At 37.0% G+C, this 24367-nt stretch overlaps 1 long non-coding RNA gene across 1 annotated transcript in view; it reads right to left on the bottom strand.

Moving 5' to 3' along the window:
- Positions 1 to 568: 568 nt before the first annotated feature.
- Positions 569 to 24367, bottom strand: part of LOC138918133 (uncharacterized) — a 56927-nt gene continuing 33128 nt past the window's right edge. The window contains exon 3 of the long non-coding RNA XR_011427129.1: positions 569 to 1549. This is a non-coding gene — a long non-coding RNA (uncharacterized lncRNA). The remainder of the gene's footprint in view (positions 1550 to 24367) is intronic.

The raw sequence follows: 24367 nt of genomic DNA on the forward strand, positions 1-24367 counted from the left end.
TAAACTTGATGCTTTGGGTCAGCGGAGGTATTCTGAATTTTAAGCATGATGTAGATTCATATTATTAATAACATTACTTAAGGAATTTGTAGGAGGTCTTTCCTAGCTGTGGGAGTTGCGGCATTCTTGTCTCTGTTGGTCGTTTCTTTATATTCGTTAAAACTTCTACAACAGGAGCCCACCCAGCCTAAATGGGGAGGAAGGAGGGTTGTACGACCTTTGGAAAGTACACTCCAATCTTTGGTTACTCTCCTGCATTGCCAGTGGACAGTACGTTGATGATTCATTGACAGTACATTGAACAGAAGATTTGCAGTTTAAGGCTTTCCGTTTATGATTCCTCACTTTTGTGTTATTGGTCCACTGCTGTAAAAAGCAGCTTCAAACAGACTGTTTTCATCTCTTCTACATTCCTCCCCAGTCAGAGCCAATTTCATGAGATCTTGGAATGTCTCCTTGAAAACCTACACCAACATGAACATCATAGCATGTATCGAGTGACCAGCCTCTTTCGCAAGGTTTCAGACAAAATATGGAAATTTTATTCAAATGGTATCTTGAAAAACCGAGCCAGAGTATAAATAATTTTAGCAAAGGTGACAAAGCAAGACTGATAACTGCTGATTTCCAAAGAATATCTTGCTGAACATGCATTTTACAACATACATATAGAGGTTAACGTATTCAAACTATTCACTGGAATATGTCAATTGCTAGAAGAATCACCAAAAGAGCTTTAGTTTGCCACTCCCTTTTGGGGGTAGGAAGTATATGGTTTATGGAAAAAACAAACAAATATGTATATAAACATAGATTGTATGTGTGCCCGCGTGTGTGTGTGGAAAGTGGGCATACATGTTCCCTCTAATAAGTAAAACCTGTTTAGACACTTAGTCCCTCTGTAAAGAATGACCCAAATTCAACCTTTTCTGTTATATAAAATACAACTGACTACACGCACAAAAAGACAACTATCAAAAGATTAGAGCTAGAAGCCTAACAGGCAGTAGGGTGATCCACTTCCTGGTCTCTGTTCACTCTTTCCACGTTTCTGAAGTGATTCAGCCACTCCAACAGCAGCTCTGAAGGGAAGACAGTGACCCACCCAAATGGCCAGTGATTGTTGTGGACCATTTTCTACAGAGCTGGGTAACTCTGAGGGCTGTGGAGATAGTGTGAAAGGCATAGACACACATCTTCGACTTTACTCCAGTTTGCCGCTTTTCTTTTTGCCTCTACATCTAAGATCCACAATACATTTAAGAAACATGATGTACAACAATCTATACAAAGGCAGTATCTGGCAAAAAGTGTTATTGATTTGTTTGTTTGCCTCCCCAAAGGGCAGTGGATCAAAAAACAATAACTTCCAGGAAATAATGAGACACAGTCAGATCCCTTCTCTTCCAGTTCTGCCCGACATGAGATGCTACCGATCTTCAGTGGAAGAAAGAGCTTCCATCTTGCCTATGAAGTCTCCAAATCAGGGCGTTTATTGGGATTTGTTGGAATTTTCTCCACTTATTTCTCACAACCATGTGCTGACATCCTGAGAAAAGAAGTTGAGTATCAGTTCCCAAAGTCATCTTTAAATTTGTTATGAATATCTGGGGGGGGATGCTTTGAATTTTAATAAGAATAGTTGCTACTATTCCTTATTCATTGTTGATGACATTTTATTCCACCAATTCCTTCTTTTTAAATCATTTGGACAGATCCTAGGAGTGAGTGAAGGGAGTTCTAAGGCAATATCTTTGGCTCCATCTTTTCAAAAAGTTCCATTCAATTTTTCAGATCTGTTTTGTTCACTACTTTGGCTTTTTAACACAGTCAGTTTCTGGGAGCTAAACTGTGACCAGGAAAGCAAATAATGAGATGAGCTCTCTCTTCTCTTGGGAAAAAAGAAAAGTATCCAGGTATTTCATGGTAAATAACTGCAACTAAGAGAAGGAGGTAATTAGAACTCATATTATCATAAGCCAAAGATTTTTTACAGATAATGGACATTGTGCAAGGATGTAATCGGTCTCTTTTATTGAAAATCAATTCTGTCTCTCTACTTCTAAAGATTGTGTGGTAGGAGCTCCGGCAAATTGAGGATTGTTTTCAATGAGGAAACCTGGTGAGGAAATTGTTCTGCTGTGAATGGTAACAAATTAAAACTACAAATTAACATGAATCCACAGGAAATATTGAATATCACTTTATCTTCATCATTTAGCCAGAAGTACTCCAGATTACGCTGAATTTACAACAGTAGAAACAGGACAATAACCACTGCCACACTTTTTGTTGTGTTTTCAATAGAAATAAAAATGGAGAATTTGGCTTTTGTAATATTTCCTCATACGATGAGCTACCTGGGTTTTCACCTAAGTTCATTTCTAAAAAGGAATTTTCATCTATTTAAACAAAATCTCATCTTTTAAAGAACTGGTTTTTCAAGGAATAGCAAATTTACAACAATATTGCACAGTGTTGTTTTAAATATTAGCCCTTTACTTTTTTTTAATTTCTACATTCTCTTCATCATATGAACACACGCACAATTATTTCTCTACATGAATGGCTGTACATTTTTAGAATGATAGATAAAATTTGTAAGACATACCTTGCATTTTTCCTAATGTATCTACAGTTATGAATAAAAAATATTTTGGCACCAAATTTCGATGGGTTTGTTAGCCATACATGCCACATAATAAATTTTCTCTTAAAGCAAGGCTTGTTGATTGTTTTCCAAAATAAAGCAAATGGAACCAATATATTTAATAGAAATTCTTCATTCATAGTCACATATCTTATTTAATAACAAGACTCAAGAATATATACTAATGTAATTTATTTCTCCCATCAATCATACTTCCTATATTTCCACACTTTTAAATATATATATATATTTCATATATAAATATACACATATTTATATTTCTCTCCTACTTGGTAAACACCTTTCTCTTTTCTTAATTGATGTTTTGTGATCATTCCATCAGTTAGTTGAAGTCTTACAAGTCTAGAATTCCTTAACTCTAGTCACTAATTATTCTAGTTATCCTTTGTACTCGGCCATTACTCTGCCTTTCTGCCATTTTACTTAATATACATACATGCATAAATACATATATATCCCTCTATAATTATAGCTTATGATTTGCTTTAACTTTTGTTTTGACTATGCCTGTAATTAAAAATTATACCATTACTAGTGTCCATAGCATTTGTTTTTATACTTCTATTATCAAAGTTAATTATTTGTTTAAGTAATAAGTCTTCTTCTAATTACAGGACTTGGGTAAAGGGAAGTGGTTAGAATTTCACAAATCTCACATTTCACACCAGGAAGCCATGTTAACACCTTTGATCTAGGTAGAAGTCCTTAATTACAATAAATGTATTACAATAGAGGTGTTCACAAAGCACAATTAATGAATCTGTTAATTGGATTTCTTCTTTATTGTGGATGAAGCAGCATTAGTTCTTTATTTGTAAAACAGAGTTCTTAAGGTCTGGAACTCCATCTTACTCTTTAAAAATCCATAATTTCTAGCACAGTGTCTAACATATAGTAGGCACTCCTCAAAGGTTGTTAAATGAAATTTTAATGGATTCATAATATAAATATGAAGATCTGTCCTGTTTTCCTTATTAGAATATGAGTTTCTTAAGAACAATGGCCACATTTTCTACTTCTTATTGCCTATATTACAGTGCTCATTTCCAATAAATAACTGAATAATTTTGGAGTGACGTCAGCAACATGGCAGAGTAAGCTATTCCCTTCATCTCTCCCTCTTTTGACTACAACTACATGCACACTCACTGACCACATAGCACAATAGGACGCCTGAGAGACACACTGAGCTATACATCTGAGGGTGGATGGACTGGCCCCCCGGGAAGTGGTAGAGATGAGGGAGCACATCCTACTCTCCCCCAGTATCCCTTTGCACACACACAAATGTTTTCCAACTTGGTGCAAGCACCTGGAAAGTGGGAACCCACAGCAGGGGGACCATAAGAGAAGGAGGCAGTAACCCTCTTCCCGTGCTTGTGGTCTCTTTCCCAGAGAAGAGAGGGAGCCCACCATGCCCCTGTCTTGTAAAGGAGCAGCCATAGACCAGGTCCAAGCAGGGAAGCCTCACCCGCCAGGCTCAGCAGACTTGCTGACTGTGGATCGTAAACAGGGACCTCAGCATATTTCTGTGCTGGGGCAAACACTTCCGAGGCATGCACAAGTGCAGCTGTGCTCCCAGAGAGGGAACATGTCCCAGGTGGCTGCGGGAATAGGTGCAGTAGCTTTGAGCCAACTGGTGATCACTTTCTGGTGGCGAGGGGGAGCTAGCCTAGCCAGAAAGCCCTGCCTGACAAGGGCAGTCCACACAAGTGCCTGAACATGTCCCAGGCTGGGGCAAGCACCCATAATACCCCCACAGCTTCCAGCAGATGGGGTGGGGCCAGAAACACTGCTCTGGCTCCCCTCTAGCACTAACAGGCGGAATCTGCATCCTAAGAATTCCACAAATGCTGTGACAAAAGATTAGTTCATCAAACACCATGAGAAACTGCAGCAACAATTCATACCAGAAGGAAATGACAATTCTCCAGAAACCAACACTGGAGACACAGAAATATACAACCTAAATGACAGAGAATTCAAAATAGCCATCATAAGGAAACTCAATGACTTACAAGAAAACACGGAAAGACAATTCTAGGAGATCAGCAATAAAATGAATCTCTTCACCAAAGAGATTGAAACTATAAAAAAAAATCAAGCAGAAATTCTGGATATGAAAAACACAGTTAATGAAATAAATAAATATGAAATAGAATCATTAAGAAATAGAATTGAGGGGCCAGGCCAGTGGCACAGCAGTTAAATTCACATATTCCACTTCGGTAGCCCGGGGTTCACTGGCTCAGATCCCTGGTGCAGACCCATGCACTGCTTGTCAAGCCATGCTCTGGCAAGCATCCCACATATAAAGTAGAGGAAGATGGGCGTGGATGTTAGCTCAGGGCGAGTCTTCCTCAGCAAAAAGAGGAGGATTGGCAACAGATGTTAGCTCAGGGCTAATCTTCCTCAAAAAACAAACAAACAAACAATAAATAGAATTGATCTTATGGAGGAAAGAATTAGTCTTCTTGAGGAGAAAAATGTAGAAATTGTACAGGTGGAGAAGGAGACAGAACTAAGTTTTTTAAAAAATGAAGTTCTTCAAGAAATATCTGACTCAATTAGAAAAAGCAACATAAGGATTATAGGTATCCCAGAGGGAGAAGAGTGGGAGAAAAGAGCAGAGAGCTTATTCAAAGAAATAACTGCTGAGAATTTCCCAAACATGGGGATGGTTTCAGATTTACAGATAAATGAAGTTAATCAAACACCCAATTTTATCAATGCAAAAAGACCCTCTCCAAGGCATATAATAGTAAAAATTGAAAAGTTTGGGATAAAGAAAGAATATTAGGAGCAGCAAGGCAGAAGAAAATAACCTACAAAGGAAACCCTATCAGGCTTTCAGTGAATTTCTCACCAGAAATCCTACAGGCTAGGAGACAGTAGACTGATATATTCAAAATACTGAAAGACAAAAACTTTCAGTTAAGAATACTCTATCCAGTGAAACTTTCCTTCAGATACAATGGATAAATAAAAGCTTTCCCAGACAAACAAAAGCTGAGGGAGTTCATCCCCACTAGCCTTGCCCTAAAGAAACAATTAAAGATGCCCTCACACAGGCAACAAAAAGGCAAAGGTCTACAAAGCTCTGAGCAAGGAGATAAATAGACAGACATGATCAGAAACCTGAAGCTCTCTACTAGAACAAGGAGGCAAAGACTCAATCACAGCCTAAAAGAGAAAGAGAAAGAAAGCATCAAAAGTAATGTTAAACACTTCAACTTAGCCACAAACTCACAAAATTAAAAACAGAACAGTATGTAACAGCAATTACTCAGAAGAGGAGAGGGAGGGGAAGGAACCTGCTTAGGTTGATGGAGATAATAGGCTAAAAGAAAATGGACGATCTCACCTCCAGTATCTTTCATACAATCCTCACAGTAATCACTAAACGAAAAATCAGAGCAGAGCCACAATTCACAAAAAGAGAGAGAACTGAGAAATATCCCTCTCATAAAACCCACAAAATGAAATGGCATTTAGAAATACAAAGGAAGAGAAACAGTGGAAACAAACAACCAGAAAACAAGAGATAAAATGGCAGCATTAAGCCCTCATATAACAATAATCTTTCTAAATGTAAATGGACTGAGCTCTCCAATCAAAAGACACAGAGTAGCTGCATGGGTTAAAAAACAAGACCCAACAATATGCTGCCTCCAGGAAATGCACCTCAGCTACAAAGACAAATATAGTCTTAGAGTGAAGGGATGGAAGACAATACTCCAAGCTAATGCCAAGAAAAGAAAGCAGGTGTTGCCATACTTTTTTCAGACAAAGCAGACTTCAAGTTAAAAAAGACAACGAGAGACAAATAGGGGCAGTATTTAATGATAAAAGGGACATTCTACCAAGAGGACATGACACTCATTAGTATTTATGCACCTAACACAGGGGCTCCAAAGTACATAAAGCAATTATCATCAGACCTAAAGGGAGAAATTAACAGCAACACCATAATAGTAGCGGACTTCAACACCCCACTTACTTCAATGGACAGATCAGCTAGACAAAAAGTCAACAAGGAAATAGTAGATTTAAATGAAATACTTGACCAGATGGACTTAATAGACATATATAGAGCATTCCACCTAAAAACAGCAGAATGTACATTATTCTCAAGTTCCCATGGAAGATTCTCAAAGATAGACCATATCCTGGGTACCAGGGCAAGCCTCAATAAATTCAAGAAGATTGAAATCATCCCAACCAACTTTTCTGACCACAATGCTATGAAGCTAGAAATCAACAACAAGAACAAAACTGGGAAAGTCAGAAATATGTGGAAACTAAACAACATGCTATTGAACAACATTGGATCATTGAAGAAATCAAAGAGGAAATTTAAAAAAATACCTGGAGACAAAAATGAAAATACAACATACCAACTCTTATGGCATACAGCAAAAGCAGTCATAAGAGGGAAATTCACAGCAATACAGGCCAACCTCAACAAGCAAGAAAAATCTCAAAGAAGTAATCTTAAAATGCACCTAACAGAGCTAGAAAAAGAAGAACAGACAAAGCCCAAAGTCAGCAGAAGGAGGGAAATAATAAAAATCAGAGAAGAAATAAATGAAATAGAGACTGAAAAAAAAAAAACAGTAAAAAGGATCAATGAAACTGAGGCAGTTCTTTGAGAAGATAAACAAAATTGACAAGCCCTTAGCCAGACTCACCAAGAAAAAAAGAGAGAAGGCTCAAAGAAATAAAATTAGAAATGAAAGAGGAGAAATGGCAACAGATACTGCAGAAATACAAAGGATTATCAGAGAATATTATGAAAAACTATAAGCCACAAATTTTAAAGCTAGAAGAAATGGATGAATTCCTAGACTCATACAACCTTCCCAAACTGAATCAAGAAGAAACAGAGAATCTGAACAGACAACTCATAAGTACAGAGATTGAAACAGTAATCAAAAATCTCCCAAAAAATAAAAGTCCAGGACCAGATGGCTTCTCTGGAGAATTCTACCAAACACTCAAAGAAGATTTAGTACCTATTCTTCTCAAACTATTCCGAAAAATTGAAGAAGATGGAACACTTCCTTACACATTCTATGAGGCCAACATTATCCTGATACCAAAACCAGACAAGGACAACATGAAGAAGGAAAACTACAGGCCAATATCCCTGATGAACTTAGATGCAAAAATCCTCAACAAAATATTGGCAAACTGAATACAGGAATATATTAAAAGAATTGTACACCACAATCAAGTGGGATTTATTCCAGGAACTCAGGGATGATTCAGCTTCTGCAAATCAATCAATGTGATACATCACTTTAACAAAATGAGGAATAAAAATGACACGATCATCTCAATAGATTCAGGGAAAGCATTTGACAAGATCCAACATCCATTTATGATAAAAACTCTCAATAAAATGGGTATAGAAGGAAAGTACCTCAACATAATAAGGGCCACATATGACAAACCCATAGCCAACTTAATACTTAATGATGAAAAACTGAAAGCCATCCCTCTGAGAACAGGAACAAGACAGGGGTGACCACTCTTGCTACTCTTATTCAACATAGTCCTGGAGGTACTGGCCAGAGCAATTAGGCAAGAAAAAGAAATAAAAGGAATCCAAATTGGAAAGGAAGAAATGAAACTTTCACTATCTGCAAATGATATGATTTTATATATAGAAAACCCTAAAGAAGCCACCAGAAAACTAATAGAAGTCATCAATAACTACAGCAAAGTTGCAGGATACAAAATCAATTTTAAAAAAATCAGTTGCATTCCTATACACTAAAAATGAACTAGCAGAAAAAGAAATCAAGAATACAATCCCATTTACAACTGCAACAAGAAGAATAAAATACCTAGGAATAAACTTAACCAAAGAGGAGAAAGACCTGTACACTGAAAACTATAAGCCATTACTGAAAGAAATTAAGGAAGACATAAAGAAATGGGAAGATATTGCATGTTAATGGGCTGGAAGAATAAACATAGTCAAAATGTCCATACTACCTCAAGCAATCTACAGATTCATTGCAATCCCAATAATAATCCCAATGACATTCTTCACAGAAATAGAACAAAGAATCCAAAAATTTATATGAAACAACAAAGACCCTGAACAGTCAAAGCAATCCTGAGAAAAAAGAACAAAGCTGGAGGCATCACAATCTCCAACTTCAAAACATACTACAAAGCTATAGCAATCAAAACAGCACAGTACTGGCACAAAAACAGACAAACAGATCAATGGATCAGAATCAAAAGCCCAGAAATAAAACCACACATCTATGGACAGTTAATCTTTGACAAAGGAGCCAAGAACATACAATGGAGAAAGGAAAATCTCTTCAATAAATGGTGTTGGGAAAACTGGACAGCTACACGAAAAAGAATGAAATTAAATCATTATCTTGCACCATACACAAAAATTAACCCCAAATGGATTAAAGATTTGAATGTAAGAACTGAAACCGTAAAACTCCTAGAAGAAAATATAGGCAGTACACTCTTTGACATTGGTCTTCGTCACATCTTTTCAAATACCAGGCCTTCTCGGGTAGGCAAACAAAAGAAAAAGTTAACAAATAGGACTACATCAGACTAAAAGCTTATACACAGCAATGGAAACTGTCAACAAAATGGAAAGACAACCCACAAACTGGGAGAAAATATTTGCAAATCATTTATCAGACAAGGGATTGATATCCAAAGTATATAAAGAAGTCATACAACTCAACAACAACAACAAAAAAAAACCCAATCAAAAAATAGGCAGAAGATAAGAAGAGACATTTTTCAAAAGAAGATATACAGATGGCCAACAGGCACATAAAAAGATGCTCAACATCACTAATCATTAGGGAAATGCAAATCAAAACTGCAATGAGATATCACCTTACACCAGTCAGAATGGTTGTAATTACCAAGAACAAAAACAACAAATGTTGGAGAGGATGTGGAGAAAAGGGAACCCTCATACACTGCTGGTGGGAATGCAAACGGGTGCAGGCACTATAGAAAACAGTATGGAGATTCCTCAAAAAACTAAAAATAGAAATACCATATGACCCAGCTATCCCACTACTGGGTATTTACCTAAACAACTTAAAATCAATGATCCAAAGTAACATATGTACCCCTATGTTCATTGCAGCACTTCTCACAATAGCCAAGACATGGAAACAATCCACGTGCCCATTGACTGATGATTAGATAAAGAAGATGTGGTATATATACAATGGAATACTCCTCAGCCATAAAAAAAGACAAAATCATCCCATTTGCAACAACATGGATGGACCTGGAGGGTATTATGCCAAGTGAAATAAGCCAGACTGAGAAAGACAAACACGAGATGATTTCATGCATATGTGGAATATAAACACATGGACAAAGAAAATAGTTCAGTGGTTACCAGGGGAAGGGGGGTAGAGGGTGGGCACCAAGGGTGAAGGGGAGCACTTACGTGGTAACAGACAAGAAATAATGTACAACTGAAATATCTCAATGACGTAAACTATTATGAATCTCAATTAAAAAAAGAAAAAATAAATAACTGAATAATTTCAAATAAAATACATTCTAATTTGTTTAGGTACAATTTTAAACTGGCATCTTTAAAAGAAAAATGTCAAATAGAAAAACACAAAGGTATACATAATCAGAAATTAAAATCTTGATAGCATTCAATTTAAATAGCTTAGAAATTTCTGTAGACATATCCAGAGTTTTGCATTAATTTGTTCACTAAGAAAAATTACCTGTTGGGTTGCTCCTATAAAGCAGGAATGAAGAGATGAAGGACAGTGTCCCTGAACCTAAATGGTCTACAGTCTGATGCAGAGATATTATGCAACTATAACAGAGTAATATAATTTCTACAAGGATGCTGAATGCATGCTATGTTGAGAGCCTGGTGACAATTGCCTAAGTCTGCCCTGATGGGAAGGCAGAGGTCTGAAAAGTCTTCTAAGAAGAGATGAGTAATGCACAATAAGATCTACCTGCAAAACTGAAACTTTGAAGTCAGGAATCCTACTTATTCCTTTGTTTCCACTAAGAATATCTAGCAGATTGTTGCCACACAGTAGGTACCAAATAAACATTTATTAATTAAAATTCTAATGAATCTATAACACATAATTAGAATACAGAATAAGCAGACAGATTAGATAAAGAGATTAATAGATCATTAGATAGATCTAAGACAAGTGCAACTTCAGTGAAAAAAAAAGTGAAGTGGCTCCATTTCTGGAGATAGATAGATGATAGAAAGTAGGCATTGGAAATAGAGAAGGAAGGTAGCACAAAGAGCTTGTCCCATTACAAAGGTGAGTGAGAAGGCACGACCCCTTTGGAAAGGTATATGAAATTTAATATTTTGAGAGTTCAAAGTGAGAATAGGAACAAGCTGATGTCAAACAAAGGTGAAGACCTGATGAAAGAGATCTTTAAAGGAAGTGAATGGAAGGGAGGAGAGATGAGAGTGAGGAAGACCAGAAACAAGGTACTGCAACAGTCTAGACAACTGATGATGCAACTAAGATGGTGACAGAGGGCCAGCAGAGGAGCAGTTATCTGCAAGAAAGTATCAGTAGGATCAACAGGACCTGTGAGTGATTAGATATAGTAAGCGGGGAAGAATGAGTCTAGTATGAGTCCCAGTTTCTCATTTAAGCAACTGGCTGGGGTGATTAACTGAGATTGAAAGTATGGGAGGAATGTTAGATTTGGAAGGACATTGCTAAATTTATTTTAGATTTGTTGAACTTGAAGCACATTTCAGTTAATGAATTCTAATTAACAGTTGGATATATGGATTTAGGGTTAAAGAAAGAAATGTAATATGGAGATAAAAATTGGAAGTCATAGGAATGTATGTAGTCATTGATACCCTAGAAAAACTTGAGCTTGTCTAAGGTGGAAAAGAAATCCCCCCCAAAAAATAGGGCTGAAGATGAATCCTGTGTAAAATGAGCATTCAGTGAGCCGCAGAGGAAGATAATCCAATGGATCAAACTGGGACGCGACAGCCAGAAGGTTGTGGTGAACAGAATCCAAATGGCAATGGATTGGCAATCAACCACCGGAAGTAGGGAAAGATGAAGACTACGGATGTGGCAAATAGAGCATTACAAGTGACCACAGCAAGAGCAGCTCCAGGAGAAAAGAGGGGAAATGGCTACATCTCAAGAGCCTAAGGACTAACCAGGGGCTAAGGAAGTAAAGGAAAAGTTAACTGCTCAACAAATTATTCAATACGACGTCGGTGCAATGCTGATAATAATTTTCTCCTTGCCCCCAAATAAAATTAGACATAATCTCATGGACGCACAAGCCAAAATTATTACTTTCCTGATAAAAGCTCAGCGAAAGATTTACTGTGTGTTGTAGACTTTCATGGTATATGCATAAAAATTATATAAAACATGGGTCAATCACACAAATTTGAGTTTACATTTTAAGGTTATACATATAATACATTATATATAATGCTAAGTTTGAGGAATAATATGGAACTACACCTCATAATGGAAATTTCTTACACACTATATTTATTCCCAATTCATTTCATGTCTTAGACTGAAGGAGAAAAAACCAGTCACCAATAGAAATAAAGATCTAACATATAACCAGAGAATTGAGGAAAGGTCATACAAGCAGTTTTGAGAATTCAAGACAAACCTGGATTTCTCCTTTTTAAAACCTAAGCTTTCCAAACAGATATCTGAGGTGGTTCCATGCTTAGGATTTGTATAATGGGGTCACTGGATTAAAACTAGATATTTAAATTGTTTACTAAAATATTACTTATCTGGATGTTGATGGTCTAAGGCATTTCTATTTACCAAAAAGAAAGAAAGAAAAAGGCAACCCCTAAATTTGTTCAACTGCCTCTGGAAAATGTGATTTTGCCAAGATTGGAACCAGTCTGACCTTTCTGAACTGGCTTTAAATCTTTGGGGAATTGTACTTGTTTATCCTTAGAAAACTATGACTTCCTGTTTAAGAGGAAAATCTCTAAAAAGCCAAAGGGCTTCATAGGCATCAGGTAGTTAGTGCCACAAATAACTTTTTCAGGAGCCATGCATTACTTAATTATAAACATATGGACTTTATTTCCTCTAAAAGGACAATTTTTTTAATAAGGGAAAATATTGGCAAAATGCCTTTCAAATTTTGCTACACATAACACTCGGAAACGAAGTTTTAGAAATAGAACACGTGTCATCTCTACTTGAAAATGGAATGTGATTTACCTTAAACAATTGTGGTGTGCTAAAACACTACATTCATACACTAGGATTGCCCAGTATTCGTATAGCACTAAATTTATAGAGAATTCTCGAGGCTTGTGGCATTCGAAGATTTAACACTCTAAGTTTCTACTTGATTCCACTCATCTGAAAGGTCAGTGTCATACTATAATATCACTTTTGCTAAGGCACACAAGTCAGGAAACAAATCTCTAGTATCTACATCTCAATGTATCTTCGTGGTTTTTCTACTCAGCTTGTGATGGTAACACTTAACGGAGTAAAATATTTTGTCCTTTGAGAAAAGTGTCCGTAAAGAAAGAAGTGTCAGTTAAAAAAATGAAAAAGTAATTAAATTGTTGTCTGAGCAAATGCACAGGAAGCACATGACTCAGCTTCGGGAGCTGAAAAAGCTGGGACCCTCTATAAACATTTCCACATTTGCAAATTTGGGAAGAGATGTTCTTAGGAAGAATTGCTCTTGAAAGCCCACGGCCTTCTTTCACTCGCTATCTTCACTGCAAGCAACTAAATGATATTGGAACTTCAAAATGGAAGAGAGAAATTCAAAAGACTGCCATTTAAAGTGGATCCACTTGCCATAAGGTAACAAGACTAAAAATAGCAGCTATTTACTATTTACTGGGCACTTCCTGTGTGCCCACTGCGTCAGCACTTCCTGTAATCCACACAATAACCCAGTGAGATAGGCCTGTTATTTCCCTCCTTATACACCCGGGAAAAACGGAGGCTCAAAGAGGTTACAGAGCCTCCCCAGAAAGGGCAATGTCATCCGAGCTCATCAGCCATGTCTGTTGGACTTTAATCTGGTGTTTGTGAGTATTAGTATAAAAATATATATTTCAGACATGGGATATATTGATTGCCTCTGGCTGAGCTCATTTACTAGTTTCTACATAAAATATATTTAAGGTAAATGTTGAAGGCTTGATATTATTACTGAGTAGACAATAGGTTACATGAGTGGGCTCTGGAAACTGGAGTGTGTGACCGCAAACCCTGGGTCGGCCTCATTCTGGCTAGGTCATTTTGGACATGTCACTTATAAACCCTGGCCTCAGTTTCCTCACTTGTAAGATGTGGATAACGATGGTACATACCTCAGAGTGTAGGTCCTTGAAATGCACTTAAGACACTGCAAGGCACATTGGGCTCCATTGTGTCATTATCTAACTCTCTGGTATTGTTTTCCTCACTCTCCCTCGATTTTAGTCAATATGGTCAGATATAATAACCAATGAATTAATAATTGTTTAGTTGGGTTAAGACTTTTACAGGGAAAGATATACTTTTAAAGGTTTTAAATGTAATTCTGACCACTTATTTACTACAAATATTTTCACTATTTATCGTAATATTTATTTTGCAAATTCATCAGATTACATGTGAAAATAAGTTTTAAATAAACCTCTTTAATAAGTTTATTTGAATATAATTAATAGAATATAGTGTAATATAATAAAACATTCAGTCTGAGAAGAACTGGAAATAAATTTTCAAGTACCACAAAGACAAAGTCACTGGATTTGACATAATCTGAATTAAGCAGTTTGAATTCCCTTTAAAATGACATTTACCCAGCAGACAGAAAGACAAGGAAGCTGAGTCAACTTGGAAACTTCCTATATTTTGCAGCAACGGTGTTGCAATCCTTCAAGTAAAAGGAGATCAGTTTGATGCCATTTTGAGCTCACTGTGCATTGGAGCATAAAAGGAAGAGGTGGGTGGGAGCAAAGCTGAGCCAGGAGCCGACTGGAATGAGACCCGGCAGGAGGCGAATGGAGCAGTTAGACAGATGGGTGGATGAAAAGACTGGGGCACACAGAAAGATGTTCAATGATGACGCAGCTAAGGAGGGGAAAAGGTTATGATATGACCCAATTACCACAAATAGCCAAAGAAATAATAACTGAGAGAATAAAATGCAAAAGGAGAGATTAAAGGCTCATTGGGATCTTTTCTGGAATTCCTTTTGCAGTCCTCCTCAGACTAAGTCACCCAACTATAATTAACTCAATTGATCTGACAATTCTTCACTTGTGTTCGTGTCTCTCTGTACAAATAATATACATGAATATAATTTTTGTTTCTTTCTCATTGGATTACAGTTTATAAAGGGCTAAAATTGTATCTTTTACTTCAGTATTTCTCCATGCTGATGGGAGTCTTAAAATGCTGTTTCTCGCCACTAAGAGACAATACTTCAAACATTGGTAAGAATTTTTTCATCATTGTGGGTTATTTAGGTCGGATTCACAGATAAAGAGAAATTATCTGGAATTTGGATATTGATAAAAATATTTGCATATTTTAGCGACTGCCTTTCATTGTTCATAATAGACAGTTGTATTTTAATAATAATAATAATAGTTATATATAGAATACCAGCTTGAAATTTCAGAAAATTTCAGTCATTTTATAAAATTATTATTAGACTCAATCAAAAGTTTCTCACCTAAATATTTAAAAATTTGTATTTATATATTTGGAAATTAATTAGTTAAATAATTCTTGAGCACCCTGCATATGTGATAAATGCTCTGCCAGGGTCTTTTGACTCCATGTTTAAAACTAAACTTTCATTTTCTGTGTTTAAAGATTTTGTAATACAAAGAGAATACAAACAGATGAAGACACATTCCCAAAGACCCAATACAATCATTGCATAACTACCTCCCTATCTAGTTCGTATATTTATTGTTGCACTTATCACACCATATAATTTAGTACATTTTTGTGTGTTTGTTTCCCATACTAGACAATGAGATCCTTTGAGGGAAAAGTTGATTTTATCATTGGCAATCTATAGTATAGGACTTGACACATAGGAGGATTCAAAAATAATTGATGGAAGGAAAGTAAGAAAGAAGGAGGAGAGGGGAAGGGAGGGGAAGGGAGAGAGAAGAAAACAAGGGAGTCAGGTATGTGTGAACAAGAGAAAATGAATGTTGTCATCAAACCTGCCTCCATTTTCTTTTTGTGATAGTTCTGTAGGACAGGGTTCCATCGGATTCAGTGTCATTGAAGGGTAAAACCAATTAAGTAGTGTCTTGCATGTATACAGCACATTATAATTTAAACAATTCTTTCATATGTGTTATTTTGTTTGATCTTCACAGTAACTCCAGGAGAAGGAAATCATTTTCAGCCCACTTTTACAAAAGAAGAAACTGAGGCTCAGATGGTTTAAGTGACTTTCCCAAGTGTACCCAAATAACAGCAGAGTTAGAATCAAACTACCATCTTCTGAGTCCATAAATTTCTCAGGAATATAGTCTATGTTTAATTTTATTAAATTAATTGTAAACAGTATGAATTCCTTGAGAAGAGGTCTAAAGTTTGTTTTGTACATACCAAAGAATTATAATAGTAACGATAACAACAACAAGAACATAGCTAACATGTATTGACTGCTTACAACTTACAGACACTGTTCTAAGGGTTTATATGTATTTACCTATTTGGTCTTCACAATAACTCTATGAAAAAGGTGCCATTATTATGCTTATTTTATACATGAGAAAAATGAAGTGCTGAAAGGTGAAGTAACTTATCTAAGGCCACGCAGTAACAGTAAAGCTGACGTCTAGCCATTATCATCTTCTATTAAAACATCTTTGTCCTTGATATAGTATAAGTATGCACTTCAATTGAGAGAAATCGCAGTTAACTCCAAATGTCAATCTGGAAACTTTAGACCAGTCTCTGAAGCCAGTTAGCTGTGTTTTTTGGCAAAGCACTAAGCCTGCTTTGTTATCTGCTTCTTTCCCATGAAATGATGCTAAATGGGATGATGCCCTAGCTGCCTCTGAGTTCTAAAAGTTCTAGGGTGAAAATCTGCACCTGATCTTCACAGCACTGCAGTGGAAGACCATGAAAGAAGAAGTCAGGCTGGAAAATTCAGCATATCTATTAGGAAAATTATGAGTCAAGAGAAGAATTAAGCCTCAAAAATGAAATATTTATACATTCTGCAATTCTTTTAGTGCCCCATATTTATCCTGATATAACTGCCTGCAGCCATTCAGGGCAAACCACTTTTAAGGATATATTTGTGATCCTTTATTTTAACCCTGAATAACTCTAGAACTTTGAAGATGGGACTCAGACCAGACAGCAGGTCACAATGATCAAGTCTCACATGGAAGCGGGAGAGAAAGAGAGACACTGTGGAGGGCCAAGTGACTCTCAGGTACATTGGGCACACTGGCTCCAATGCAACCTACCCCAGTGTCAATAGCTGAGGATCATTTGAGGGTAGCTTCTCCAAGTCTGCTTTTCCACATTGGCTTTCGGTACTAAATTGCTTTGATTTTCATCTTTCCTTTCAACTCCTCTGTTTCTTGTTTTGATTTCTCTTTTCTGATTTCTCAGTTTCTTAATCTCATTTTTAAACACGAGAATCCTCCAAGGTCTAGTTCTCGACCCTTTGTCCTTCATTTGCTTGACCGTCCCTTGGGAAACTTGCACAATCTAAACGACTAACTAGAATGTATGAGATTATGAATGAGATCTCTGCCTGCCTAGTAGTACATTTCATTGAGATGTCCCAGCATTGTGGCAACTTAAGAAGGTATAAAATCTGAAACAATACATGATCCCCAAGCCAGTGTTGTGTCTGGAATGCCCTGTATAGCTCTGCAATTTATCTTTTACTTCTTCCTCTTCCTTCCACAACATAGTCCTTTCATTTCTTCTTTTTAGAATATATGTGGATGGGCGAAACAGCAAATGCATTACTTTTTATGCTGTGTTCTATTCTTGACCTAAATAATTATTTCCAAATCTTTTGAATGAAGAACTTTGAAGAGAGAACTGATCTAATTTCAGCCCCAAATCCGGAAAAGATAAAATTTTAAAAAATATTAAATGACGAAAGAGAACAGTTGGAAGAGCAGTTTGTACGGCCTCTCCTGAGTTCTCTGCCTCTTGTAGATCTGCACTGACAGTCACATGTAAGGGGGAAGAATACATGTGCTATTAGTCAAAAGATACTTTTGGAAGATATTGACTATATATATACTTTTTTCCCCTCTCTCTCTTTCTTTGGTTGGATTACCCTAACTATTGCTTTGTGTGTTTTCAAGGGATACCATGACTGTTGAATAACATTGAAGCTTAAGTGATGGACATGAACTGACTTTTATAAAATATAGTTTGAATAGTGCTCACTGTCTCAGTTTTTGTTGAAGTGCTGACATCAGATTGAGCTCTGAACCCTGAGACTCCTGGGGGCATTTTAGAGCTGAAAACACACTATTTGATGGGAATCAGGTATTGACAGGCCACAAGTAAGCTTGATGAGCTTTTTTTAAAAAAAACATTGGCACCTGAGCTAACATCTGTTGCCAATCTCTTTCTTTTTCCTTTTCTTCTTCTTCTCCCCAAAGACCCCCAGTACCTACTTGTATGTAGTTGTGGCCCTGCTGGTTGTGCTATGTGGGACGCCACCTCAGCATGGCCTGATGAGCAGTGCTATGTCCGCGCCCAGGATGCGAACCAGTGAAACCCTGGGCTGCTGAAGCAGAGGGTGCGAACTTAATCACTTGGCCATGGGGCAGACACTGATGACTTTTTTTAAAAAGTACTAAATTCTTTGAGTTTCATTGTCCTCATCTTCAGAGTGGGGCATTGGGCAAAACAATTCCTCACATACTTACCAGTTCTAGGATGACGTCCTTCTCAATCTTGTTCTCAGACTGGTCTTGCTCAGATATAGCAGTGAATGAATAAGAATAAAAGAAGTAAAAATAGATTGGGAAAGCATATCGTTAAAGCTTAAAACATGAATTATAAATACAGAGGCATTTGGTGCCCCTCCAGAAGAGACTTCAGAACGATCAGGTAAAACACATAGTTATCTGCAGACGTGTGAGGCTGCGCTCAGCCACTTTTAGAACTGTTCTTGACTACTCAGTAGGGGGAAAGTACTTTTGTATATTTTAAAATTTGTCATCAGCTTGAGGATATATCCAATTTAGGTGTCATGTCTCATCTCAAGTGGAAAAACAAAGGTAAAAAGCCTAGTGGTACAATAGCATTTAGCAGCTGATAATAGTGTTTCTGCCTGATTTGGTGTAATTACCCAGATTGAACATGCTCAGCTTCAGAATTATAGGCAACCAGTAATTAGCTGTTCCCTACCCCAAAGTGTATATATTTTTCCTGAGCTTTTAGGGTTAGGAGTCAAAAAGAAGTACAGCAGTTTGTTTTATTTAAACTTTAGTTTGTGGATATTTTACAAGACTTTTGAGACACAAGTAATTCTGAATACAACACTACTGACCTTAGCTAGTATTGCATAAAAAAGAAATATGCCAACTTAACTCGCCAACTCTATGGACTTCAATGATGTCTGTAAATGAGAATTTTGTTCCTTAAATATCTCACTGTATTACAACATTTCACATCTTCATTCAATGATGTCTGTAAATGAGAATTTTGTTCCTTAAATATCTCACTGTATTACAACATTTCACATCTTCATTCTACCTGTAAATAAAGCCAAATCCTATAAAAATCTGGTAACTTAAACCAGTGATATGGGAAAAAATGCTTTTTTTCCACCCCCACCCACCCATGGGTATGAGATAGTGAAAGAAAAAGACGCAAAGGGAAACAAATTAAGAAGTTCTGTTGTGTGAATGCAATCACTTTCAGCATTTTTCTCTAAACACTACAGTAAAAACTTAAATTGCCATTCAATTATTGTAAATGCCAGATTCATATTTCATTGACTGCAACAGTGAGCCAGGACATGGTAACTTGGCTTTATATAACCAGTGCAAAACTGTGAGGTGTCACTAGCTGGTGTCACTGGATCTTCTGTGATAGCATATCCAAAAGTAAAGTGCATCCTCTTCTAGAACCTTGAAATACAGTGGTACAGGTTGTGCTCTGCACAGAGATGCCTTGCTAAGAAACATGACTGGGAGCTGAAATCAGCCTGAGTTTGTTGCTCCAAGTCCTGGGGCTGTGGCATGTTCCTGCATCCCATTCTGCAAGGAACGGCTTTTTCTAACCTCTCCACCCAGAGAAGGAGCCTTTTCCTAACGTGCACTAAGGAGCTGTGGGTGAAAGCAAAGGACCTTGCCTCTTTTATCACTAGCATAATTCTCTGTCTAAAGTTTTTATTAAATTTGATGCTCTATTAGAAAAGGGATGATGTCCTATTTGTCCTTGTTTTCCCATCCTTGAGCACATGTCAGGTTCCTAGCAGATACTGAATATGTGTTTGTGGAATTAGTGGAATCTGGAGATCACGGAGCAAGGCACTTAAGTTCAAAGCTAAGATTTGCACAACTGCAGGCCATGCCATTTACTTGCAATGCTCTGGAAATGGCACCCCTTGGAGTTGTGCAACACTGTTATATAACCTTAGATGGACTCCTAATTCTATAGTGGTGTACATGGCATATTTTTTAAGAATAAATATAGAAATTAAAAGGGGATAATGTACTTTTCATGGACAATATCTCATTTATTCTTCACAGTTAGCAAGAAAAGATTTTTATCACTATTTTTTAGGTGAATTAACTGAGTCTCAGAGAATTAAAATTACTTCTTGCCTAAGATCACACAGCCAGTATTTTTCAGAGCCAAAATCCAAACACAGGTTAGTTTGATGCCAAGGCATATGAGATTATTAACCATATTCTTTTGTATAAATAGTTTAAAGAATTTTATAGATGACAGAGCTCTATATACAATTAAGTCCTAAGGGAACAGATTTGTCATGACAATTACACTAATAATACCAGTAAGACATTTAAGTAATCTTTCAATTAGTAAAATACTGTGTCTTGCTAAATTGTAACACACGAAAGTGCACACCAACATATTTTGACTCTGATTTTTGGTAAAATAACAAAGTTCTGGAATATTCATTAAAGTTTGTTTTTAACACAAGGTCAAAACAAAACAAATAACCACATAAAGTCCATCTGATTTTAGCTTGGTAGATATTCATTTAGATGAGGATTCCAAAGATGCTGAAAAATAGAAGAGATTCTGTTACTGTTGTCATACTAACCTCATAATACTTAAAAATACCTTCTTTCACGTTATTCTATTTGATCCTATTTAATAGATGCAGAGAAGACTGATTACTTCCAAAAGGTAATGATGCTAGTAACAGGAAAGTGATATCAAGACTTGAACACTGGTCTTCTGACTCTAAATTAAGAATAAAACCTATTTCATCAAGAATATTTTTGGCTGCTACTGACCATTGAGCAGACTGAGTAAATGAAATATGTTTTCTTAATACAGGTTCTTTTTTATTAGGGAAGATGCCTACCAAGGGTTGGGCAATTTCACCTGTTTAGATTTAGCTGGAAATCTTACATAGATCAAAGCAAAGCAATTGTTATTAAGTTATCTTGCTGACTTTTCATGTCCAATGAGGCAGTGGAAATAACAAAGGTTACTGCTTCTCGAGAGTTAATTATTACAAAGAAGAATTTGTTAATGAAATGAAAGTGGCAGAAAGCTTAAAAAAATAATATCTCATCACTTTAGAGAAGGAAGGGAACGCTAGCATTGGTCTCCCATCATCCCATCTTGCAGGGTGGGATGTGGGGCAGTGCAGGCTTCATGCCACAGCCCCGTGGAATCACAGCCTGCATGACTTGGAGAGCTAAACTCAGGCTGATTTCAGCTCTGAACCATGATTCCTTAGCAAGGCACCTTTGTGCAGAGCACGACGTGTATAACTGTACTTGGAGATCTTGAACTGAAGGTTATAGAAGAAGATGCACTTTACCTTTGGATGTGCTATCAGAGAAGAAGACTTAAGAAAAATTGATTTCCAGGAGATGGGAAGGATTCTTGCTATTATCAAATATACTCAGAGGCAAGATATTTCAATTAAAGAGAAAATGTAATGGCTGTGTATGATCCTAATAAGGATGTATATACATATACCCAGTGAAATGATTACTACAGTCAAGCTAATTGACACATCATCTCCTCACATGGTACCATTTTCAGTATTCCATACAATATTATTAACTATAGTCATCATGCTGTGTATTAGCTCTCTAGACTTACTCATCCTACATAAGTGCATCTTTGTACCCTTTGATTAACATTTCTCCATTTACCCCTCCTCCCCACCCCTGGTCACCACCGTTCTACTCTCTGTCTCTATGTTTTTTACTTTTTTGATTCCACATACTAATGGGATTATGCAGTTTTTTCCTCTCCGTGTCTGGTTTACTTCACTTATCATAATTTCATTTAAAATGTGGGTCCCCAGGGATCTTTGATGATTTTAGGAAAGGGATATATGGATAAGTGGAAGAAGAAACACCTAAAAAGGGCAACGAGAAGCTGGCCCTGATGGCCCAGTGGTTAAAGTTTGGTGCGCTCCACTTCGGCAGCCCAAGTTCGGTTCCCAGGTGTGGAAACACACCACTCATCTGTCAGTAGCTGTGCTGTGTGGTGACTCACATGGAAGAACCAGAAGGACTTACAACTAGAATATACAGCTATGTACTGGGACTTTGGGGGGAAGAAAAGAAAAAGAAGAAGATTGGCAACAGTTGTCAGCTCAGGGCAAATCTTGCCCAGCAAAGAAAAAGGGCGGCAGAGAATCCGTAAGTTTATGATAAATGTATGAAATGTACAGAAAGGATAGTTGTGAATGAGTCTTAGGATGAACAACAGCATAAAGGGAATTTATTCATATGTTTAAAGCTAAAAGAAATGAAGAAGAAAAGAACGTTCTCCAGCATTGGGGGAAGGCAGTGTATTACGCTTCCGTGAGGATTGCACAGTCATATGCATCCACTGACGGAATTAGGATCCAGCTGTGGGCAATAGAAAATAAGCATTACTTCTGAACCCTATTTTGCTTTTGGCTTCTCTATTAAGAAGAATGACCTTAAAACCAAAACTGGCACAGTCAACTGGTTAATGAGGGACAGAATTTCAAATTAAGTAAGGCTGATGAATCAGAGTTGTAAACGATAGTGCAAACTTTAGATTGAAATACTGATACTTCTATTCATGAGTTGTGAGCTTTCAAGAACTCATTGGAACTCTCTGTTCAGCAGCTTCCTCTTCTATAAAATGAGTGGCATTAACCTCTTGATACTGAGAGGATACAATGAGCATCTAGGAGGCAAACGTCTGATATGTAGTTCTGGTATTCAGGCAACACTCAGTTCCTTTAACTATGATTATTATAAGACTTGAAGTCTGAGAAAGCAAAATCTCTATCTAGTTATTAGAGCTTCATCCCAAACACTTAGAGTTTAAATAAACATTTGGTGAACAAATAAACAACAAAAAAACCCAAAGTAATACGAGAGCATTGAGCTGTTTTAAATCACTTCAAGATCCTGGATTCTGACTAATTACACCCCGGGAAACAAAATCTATAGATATGATCATGGAACCAACTGTTAGTAATTATTGAAGAATTTTGACAACTATGACAAATTCAAGAAATATAGAATAAGGAAGTATTCCAATTTTTAACATGAGAAAATGATAGATTCGAAAAACTACTGACTAGCAATTTAGAGGCTGATTCACAGCATAATTCTAGACTGAAGTGTTGAATACAAGGCTGTGAGCACTTCAGGAAATTGCATTCTCAAAAGAAAGCCAAACACTTGAAGAAAGCAGAAGAAATATTATATAATCAAATGTTACTAAAAAGAAAAGTGATAACGTCTCAAGATAGCTTTATAAACGCAAGAAAAACCTAGGCAGGACAACAGAAGTAATATGGATTCTTGGGTGCTCAAATGACAATAAACAGACAGGGTTTATTATTGGTCTTATCAGGAGGGTGTTCGCACATGCTTGCACAATATGGGTGCTGCTTCTGATTCTCTGCCTTTAAAGAAGCTTTATGGAAGATTAGAGCCACATAAAGATAGAAACCATGTACATGAGAGATGTCAACCAGTTTTCCTTTCAGGCCTAGCCCTGTTGTGATGGAATTTTCCACGTCATACATATAATCTCACTGTCTCTAACCATGGTGCCATGAAATTCATAAATCGAGACACCTAGGAGACATTGAGGGTTCTCCCTAATTCCTGGCTTTCCTGTTCTCAAAACTTTGTTTCCTATCAGTTTTTCAACAACAAGGTGTAACTAAGCTGCTGATACAGAAAAGATCCAGAGGGGAGGGGTTATTCTCAAGCCATGTCAGTCTAACATAGTGTTCACGTTCTGGGGACCCTTGTGCCAGACACAGCATGCAGATATGTTGTAGTTGGCCTATTAGTGTTAATTTGTTTTGTTTTGTTTTTAATTGAAATCTATTTGCACAACCGAGGGTGAATGAACCTATGGGCAGATAAAAGAGCAATTTCCTGGATCATCCAGTGGTTGGAGCTGAGTAAAGGTTACCTCCTGTAGAGAGGGTATGTGCTCTTCAAAGAAGCTCCCTTCACTAGCCTGGTCG

This window comes from Equus caballus, chromosome 16, assembly GCF_041296265.1.
Source record: "Equus caballus isolate H_3958 breed thoroughbred chromosome 16, TB-T2T, whole genome shotgun sequence".
NCBI classification, from domain to species: domain Eukaryota; kingdom Metazoa; phylum Chordata; class Mammalia; order Perissodactyla; family Equidae; genus Equus; species Equus caballus.